The 8,171-nt window shown below is 40.1% G+C and overlaps 1 pseudogene; it reads right to left on the bottom strand.

Annotated features, from left to right (window-relative positions):
- Positions 1 to 4,111: 4,111 nt before the first annotated feature.
- Positions 4,112 to 4,909, bottom strand: LOC134739362 (uncharacterized; annotated as a pseudogene).
- Positions 4,910 to 8,171: the final 3,262 nt, after the last annotated feature.

Raw genomic sequence — 8,171 nt, 5'->3', positions numbered from 1 at the left:
GCTGTCAGATGGGATGTTTAAGTCTGCAGAAGTTTCTGCTGCCTTTTATTCAGCTATGCCCTGCCCTCAGAAGTGGAGTTTATAAAGGCAGTAGGCTTTGCTGAGCTGTGAGTGGCTCTACCCTGTTAAAGTTTCCTGGCCACTTTGTTTACTTACTCAAGCCTCAAAAATTGTGGATTCAGCTCCACATGCTCAGCTGCAGCATGAAGGTTAATCTCAGACTGCTGCGCTATCAGTGAGCAAGGCTCTATGGTTGTGTGACTCAATGAACCAGGCACAGGAGAGAATCTCCTGGTCTTCCAGGTGCTACGACTGTGTGAAAAGTGCAGTATTTGGGTGAGAGTGTCCTGTTTTTCCAGGTAGAGTCTGTCATGCCTTCCCTTGGCTAGGAAAAGAAAATCCCCCAAACCCCTTGCACTTACTGGGTGAGTTGATGCTCTGCCCTGCTTCAGCTCACCCTCCATGGGATGAACTCACTGTCCAACCAGTTCCAATGAGATGAATCAGGTACCTCAGTTGGAAATGCAGAAATCACCCATCTTGCATTGATCACACTGGGAGCTGCAGACCATAGCTCTTCCTATTTGGCCATATTGGAATGAGAGTTTAAATCAATCAATTTAATATATCATATTAACAGAGTAAAAGATATAAACCACACAATCATCTCAAATGATGCAGAAAAGTCAACTGACAATATTAGTCATCTATTCAAGATAAAAAAAACACTCAATAAACTAGAAATAAAAGGAAACTAACATAACAAAAGATATGTAATTAACTCATCACCAACTGGGTTAAACAGCTCATGCCTATAGTCCCAGCAGTTTGGTTGGCTGAGGTGGGTGGATGATTTTAGGTCAGGAGTTCCAGACCAGCCTGACCAACATGGTGAATCCCTGTCTCAACAAACAATGTTAACATTAGCTGGAATTTGTGCTGTGTGCCTGCAGTCCCAGCTATCAGGGAGGCTGAGGCATGACAGTAGCTTGAACTTGGGAGGTGGAGGTTGCTGTGAGCCCAGATCATGCCACTGCACTCCAGCCTGGGTGACAGAGCAAGATCCTATCTCAAAAAAAAAAAAACACAACAACAACAACAAAAAAAAACAGAAACAATCATCACTAATATTATACTGAATCCTGAAGTGTGGAAAGTTTATCCTCTAAGATTAATAATAAGGCAAGATATTCACTGTTGCCACATCTATTCAAAAATAGCAGTGAAGGTTCTGGCAAAACAACTAGGCAACGAAAGACAGAAAAGATCCACATTCTAAAGGAAGAAGTAAAATTACCTGTTACTTATGATATGATGTTATATACAAAAAATCCTATATGCTGAAAAGAGTACATGTTAGAATTAACAGTTGCATGTAGCAAAATTGCAGAATACAAAATTGTGTTTCTCTTCATTACAATGTACAATCCAAGTTTTTAAAATTCCATTGAAAACAGAATTAAGAAGAATATACTTTGGAATAAACAAGCAAAGAGATGTAAGACTAGTATACTAGAAGTTGCAAGATGTTGCTGAAGAAAAGTCACAAACAATGGTGAAGATATTCTATATTTATAGATTAGACAATTGAAAGATATCCCATATTCATAAATTAGAAAACAATATTCTTAAGTCTATACTAATGAAATCAACAACAGATTAAATGCAATAGCTATATAAATCATAACAATATTTACTTGCAGAAATACAAAATTCTAAAACCTATGAAACCTCAAGACTGAAACTAGTCAATTAAACTTGTAAAAGAATGTCAAGTGGGGAGCCCTCATATTTTTAAAATCAAAAACTAAATGCAGTGCGGTTGAACTCTTTTCAAATGTGGTATTTTGAGGCCAGGTTTTATGACTTACACGTGCAACCTCAGCACTTTGTGAGGCTGAGGTAGGAGGATTCCTTGAACCCAGGAGTTCAATCCACACTGGGCATCATAGTGAGAACACCCATCGCTACAAAAAAAAAAATTAAAATTAACCTGGCAATGTGACATGAGCCTGTAGTCTCAGCTATTCCAGAGGCTGAGGTAAGAGGATTGTTTAAGCCTGGGAGAGCAAGGCTGCAGTGAGCCGTGGTCGCACTAGTGCACCCCAGCATGGATGACAGAGAACCTGTCTCAAAAACTAAAAAGGAGAAAATCTAAAAAGAAATGTATTAAATCAAGTCATGTAGACATAGTAAATAATAGAGACACCCCTCTCGACAAAAGCCTTGTATATATGGTCAAAATGATCTTCAACAAGTGTGCAAAGGCCAACCTATGGAGACGGAATAGCCCCCTTTAACAAAAAACGGTATGAAGACTTGCTAGCAACATGTAAAATATAGAAGTCAGAATTGTAGTTTATACTATATTTTTTTTAAAACTCAAAATATGTAAGTCTGAAAGCCTTACACAAAAATATAAGGGAAAAATATCCAAAATTGTGCCATGGAATTTGGCAATGGGTTCTTGACTGCCAGCAGCCCCACATCCCTGGAGCATCCATCCTCTCACCCCTGCCCGGTGCTGGGTCCTTCCACACCTGCCACACTGCTTTGTGCGAGGCTGAGGGGCACGAGCCAGGATACCACGCTGAGCACAGGGCATAGGCCAGGCTTTCTCGGGCTATTCGAAGGCAGGCTGTCTCCATGACCGCTTCAGGTGCCGCAGGGAGGACAGCCTGATCCGAGTCTGCAGAAGGAAGAAGAAGCTCGTTTCCTGAGCCAGCAGGGACACAGATGTGGATGCGGGACACAGGGACACAGAGGTGGATGTCATGAAAATATATGGCATATATTTTGAAACATGACCGCAATTTGAATAATTAGAATATCTAAAAACTCCAAAGATTGTTATGCTGAAACTGCACCAAAATTTATCATTCCAATGACCACAGGGAATTTTTAGTAGTTGTTATTTTTATAATAAAATTAAACTTTAATGAAATAACTGACTTTCAATCTTCAGCAAGAGGACAAACATTCAGCCAGAGGTATCAGTTCCCGGTTTCTGCTCCGGGTCCTCTCTGGTCTCCCACAGACCCTCCCACATCACTCAGGTCTAAGGGGCCACCTGGCCTGGCCTGCGTCCCCTCGTCCCTCCCCTTCTCCACTCAGCTCCTGCATCGCCCTCCTGGGGCAGGGGCGGCGAACCGTCCAGAGCGAGAGGCTCCCTCACCCAGGGCAGCACCGCTCCGCCCTTCTCCGCACCTGCCCAGCCCCTGGCAAAGGAATCGCCTGGGCCTGGCCCTCTGCCCACCCCCCAGTGCCTGCCCTGTGCCTGAAACGGCGACGCTGCCAACAAGAGGTGCCAGAGGCCGCGGCGCAACCCGCCCAGAGTGCAGGGTACCACTCACCTGGGAGCGAGGGCACGTCCCTCCCGGTAGGCGATGTAGCTTGATAGTTTCTCTTGTTGTGCAAAAGTTTTTCAGTTTAATTAAATCTCACTTGTCAATTTTTGTTTTAGTTGCAATTGCTTTTGAGGACTTAGCCATAAATTATTTGCCAAGACCATTATCAAGAAAAGTATTTCCTAGGTTTTTTCTAGCCGTTTTATAGCTTGAGATTTTACATTTAACTCTTTAATCCATCTTAAGCTAATTTTTGTATTTGGTGAAATACGGGGGTCTTGTTTTATTCTTCTGCATATGACTACCCAGTTATCCCCAGATTATTTATTAAATAAAAAGTCTTTTTCCTATTGCTTACTTTTGTCAACTTTGTTAAAGTTGTGATGGTTGCAGGCATGTTGGCTTAGTTTCTAGTACTCTAGTCTGTTCCATTGGTCTATGTGTCTGTTTTTCTACCAGTACCATGTTGTTTTGATTACTATAGTCTTCTAGTATTGTTTGAAGTGATATAATATGATGTCTCTAGCCTATGTCTCTAGCTTTAGTATTGCTTTGGCTTGTCTATTCAGACTCCTTTTAGGTTCTATTTAAATTTTTGATGTTTTCTATTTTGTGAAAAATGACATTAGTAGTTTGATGGGAAAAGTATTGAATCTGTAAATTACTTTGAGCAGTATACTCATCTGCACGCAGATGATACTCCAGTGTATGTTCTGTGGTTGATGAGTGAAGTGTATTGTAATTCCAAATGGTCAAGCCGGACCCTACCCCCGCCCGGCCCCTCCTCTGCCAGAGCTCGAGACCTCTAGCCAGGGGCCCTCTGCAGCCACCGGAGATGGGGCTGAGGGCCGCTTCCTGACCCCGTGCAGCTGCTGCAGGGCAGACCGCCTGGCTTGGCCACAGCCACAGGGACATCTGGCCCTGCTTCCGAGATATGGGGAGAGCAAGCGGGCTCAGGAGTTGCCTGGAGGCTGCTGCCTGCACACAGAAGGCGACTGCATCTTGGGTGCCCAGGCGGGCTAGAGGTGCATGGTCTGGTCGGCTTCAGGATCACCAGCGTGCCCAGCCTGAGGGCCCCCAGGCCGTGCCTCCCAACCATTCCTCCACCTGAGGGAGATCGGGATCGCTGCCATGGGCACTGGGCAGTCACCCTGTGTGGGGTTGAGCCGCGGGTTCTCAGTTCTCCGTCCTGTGCAGCTGCCGCCGGGCAGAATGCCTGGCTTGGCCGCAGCCACTGGGACACCAGGCCCTGGTTCTGAGAGACTTTGAGCGCGAGCGTGCTCGGGGGTTGCCAGGCAGCTGCTGCCTGCACACAGAAGGCGACTGCAGCTTGGGTAGCCAGGCAGCGGAGCATGGTCTTGGTGGACCCTGCAATGCGTGTGCGCCAGGCTTGAGGGCCCCCCTGGTGGTGCCACCTGCCCCGGTCTTCCTCTGCTGGAGCCTGGAGCAGCTGGAATGGCCACTCTGCAGTCACAGGGGATAGAGTTAAGTTTTCTTATCTCACACATGCACACAGAAAGGTAACTATTCTGTGAGGTAATTAACATGTTCACTGACTCCATTTTGGTAATCACTTCAGAATGTGCATATAAACGCATCACATGTACCATTTTTATTTCTCTATTACACCTCAGTAAAGCTGAAATAATTAACAGGATTGAAAGGATAAACCCACAGTTCTATAGTCACAGTTGGACACTTCAGTACCTCATTTTAATTAATGGATAGAAAAACCAGACAGAAGTTCATGAGAAATACAAGACATAAACAGCAGTAGAAGCCACTGAGAGATAATACACATATACAGGACAGTCCATCCAACAACAGCAGAATATACATTCTTTTCAAGTAAATATGGAACTTTCTCTAGGATAGGCCATAACTTCGTCCACAAAATATGTCCTAATCACTTTTAAAAGTTTGAAATCATACAAAATATAATTTACAACCACAAAGGAAGAAACAACAAATAAATAAGTGAAAACTGGAAAATTCACAAAAATGTGGAAATTAAACAATACAATCTTCAACTACCAGTGAGTGAAAAAATAAATCACAAGCAAAATTATAAAATATCTTGAGACAAATTAAAATAAAAACAAAACATACCAAAACTTATTGAATGCAGTGAAAGTAGAAAATGTATGGATATAAACAACTACATTTAAGAAAAAATCTCAAATCAATATCCTCACTCTATACCTAAAGGCAGTGGAAGAAAACAAAAAAAGACTGACTGCAAAGCTATCAGAAGGAAAGAAATAATAAAGAGCATAATTAGAGCATAAATCAATAAAATAGAAGGTTGGAGATCAGTAGAATTAACACAGATTCTTTGAAAGATCAAGCCTTTCACTATATTGACTGAGCAAAACATGGAAGACTAATTTTTAAAACAATAAATGAAAGCAGAGCCATTACTACCAACTTTACAGAAATACAAAAGGATTACAGGAGTATAGTGTGAACAACTGTGTAACAACAAATTAGGTGCCCTGGATGAAATGTACGAATCGCTAGAAAGACACAAACTACCAAAGTGGCTCAAGAAGAAAGAGAAAATCTGAATAGACCTATAACCTAGGAGACTGAATTAGTAATCGAAAGCGATTAACAAATAAACATTTATGACCAAATAGCTGCATTAACTGGTGAGTCAACCTAACATTTAAAGAAGAATTACTACCATTTCTTCTCAAACTCTTCTGACAAAATATATGAAGAAGGAATACTTGCTAATTCATTTTTTGATAACAGCATTATCCTTATCCCAAAGCCAAAGAGAGTACAAAAAGGAGAACTACAGCAAAATGAATATATAAGCAAAAATCTCAGCAAAATACTAGCAATACTAACAAAATACTAACAACAATACTGTATAATCAAAGGATTGTAAACTATCACCCTGTGGGATTTATCCCCAAAATGAAAGGGTGGCTCAACATATAAAAAATCTATCAGTGTAATAAACTGTAACAGGAAAATGAATAAACACGTGATTATTTCCATTGATGCAGAAAAAACATTGATGAAATACAACATCCTTTTATAATAAAAATACTCAGTAAACTACACATGTAAGGGAACTTCTGCAACATGACAATGGGATGTATAAAAAACCAACAGTTAATATCATGATCAATGATGAAACACTGAAAGCTGTTTTCCTAACATCTAGAACAAGACAAGGATGGTGTATTTGCCACTTGTGTTCAATGTAGCACTGGCAGTTCTAGTCAGAGCAATTAGGCAAGACAAAGAAATAAAAGGCATCTAAATTAGAAATAAAAAATAGGAGTAAAATTATATCTACACACGATCTTATGTGTATAAAGCTCCAAACAAAACACAAAACCGATTATAACTAATAAAAGAGGCAGGATGCAAAACAAACATAGACAAATGAGCTATATTTCTATATCGTTGTAAAGAACTCTGAAAACATTTTTAAAGTTCCATTTATAATAGCATCAAAGAATAAGTTATTCAGGCATAAATCTTACCATGGTGGTATACACAAAACGTTGCTGAAAAAAACTAAAGAGAATGGAAATAACTCGAAAGACATTCTGTGTTCACGGGTTGTAAGAAAATATTGTTAAGATGACAATACCATCTAAAGTAATCTACAGATTCAATGCAATACCATCAAAATTCCAAAGGCATTTTTGCAGAAACAAAGAAACTCAGTCTAAAATTCATACAAAAATTCAAAGGATCTGACAGACAAAACAGTCTTGAAAAAGAATATTGGAAAACTCACATTTCTCAGTTTCACAACCTACTACAAATCTACAGTCATCAAGAGAGTGTGGTACTGGCATAAGACCAATAGACTTTTAGAGCAATAGAACAGAACAGATTTGAGATCCTACAAATTATTCCTCACCTATATGGTCAATGACTGTTCAACAAGGTGGTCAAGTCTAGTCAAGGGAGGAAAGAATAGTCTCTTCAACAGCTGGATGTCAGTGCACAAGAGAGAAGTTAGACCCTCACCTTGCAGTATTTACAAAAAATAATTCTATATGAATAAAAGACTTAAATGTAAGTACTAAAAATATGTAACTCTTAGAAGAAAACACAAGGTAAACCTTTACGACCTGTGAGTTTTAAGTGTATTTTGAAATACGACAGAAAATCACAGATAACAAAATAAAATACACGTAAATTAGATTTAATCAAAATAAAAACCCTTTATGCATCAAAGGATACTATCAAGGGAGTAAAAAGACAATCCACAGTATGTGAGAAAATATGTATCTGATAAAATCAAAATGTGTATCTGATAAAAGCTTAATATCCCACAACTCAGCAACAGAATTTCTAACATCCCAATAAAAAAATAGGCAAAGGAGTTGAATAGACATTTCTCCAAAGAAGATACACAAATGTCTAAGAAGGACAAGAAAAGATGGTAAACACCATTATTCATTAATAAAATGCAAGACAAAACCCAAATGAGATTCCGCTTTGCATCCACTAGTAATGCTTTCATTACAACGACACAGAAAATCAATGTTGCTAAGGAGGTGGAGAAATTGGAGCCCTCATGAACTGGCTGCTAGGAATAGAAAATGATGCACTTGATGTGGAAAACAATTTGGTGGTTCCTCACAGAATGAGCATTGGGTGAAAAGCGAAATAAAGATGGAAATGTAAAATGTAAAAAATTTCTTTGAACTGGATGACACAACATATAAAGACCTCTGGGATACAGCAAAGGCAGTGCTAAGAGGACAATTTCTAGCCCTAAACACCTATGTCAAAAAGTCTGAAAGAGCACAAACAGACAATCTAAGTTCACATCTCAGGGAACGAGAG

Source organism: Pongo pygmaeus, chromosome 23 (assembly GCF_028885625.2).
Source record: "Pongo pygmaeus isolate AG05252 chromosome 23, NHGRI_mPonPyg2-v2.0_pri, whole genome shotgun sequence".
Taxonomy (NCBI): Eukaryota; Metazoa; Chordata; class Mammalia; order Primates; family Hominidae; genus Pongo; species Pongo pygmaeus.
This window is presented reverse-complemented; position numbering and strand designations above follow the sequence as displayed.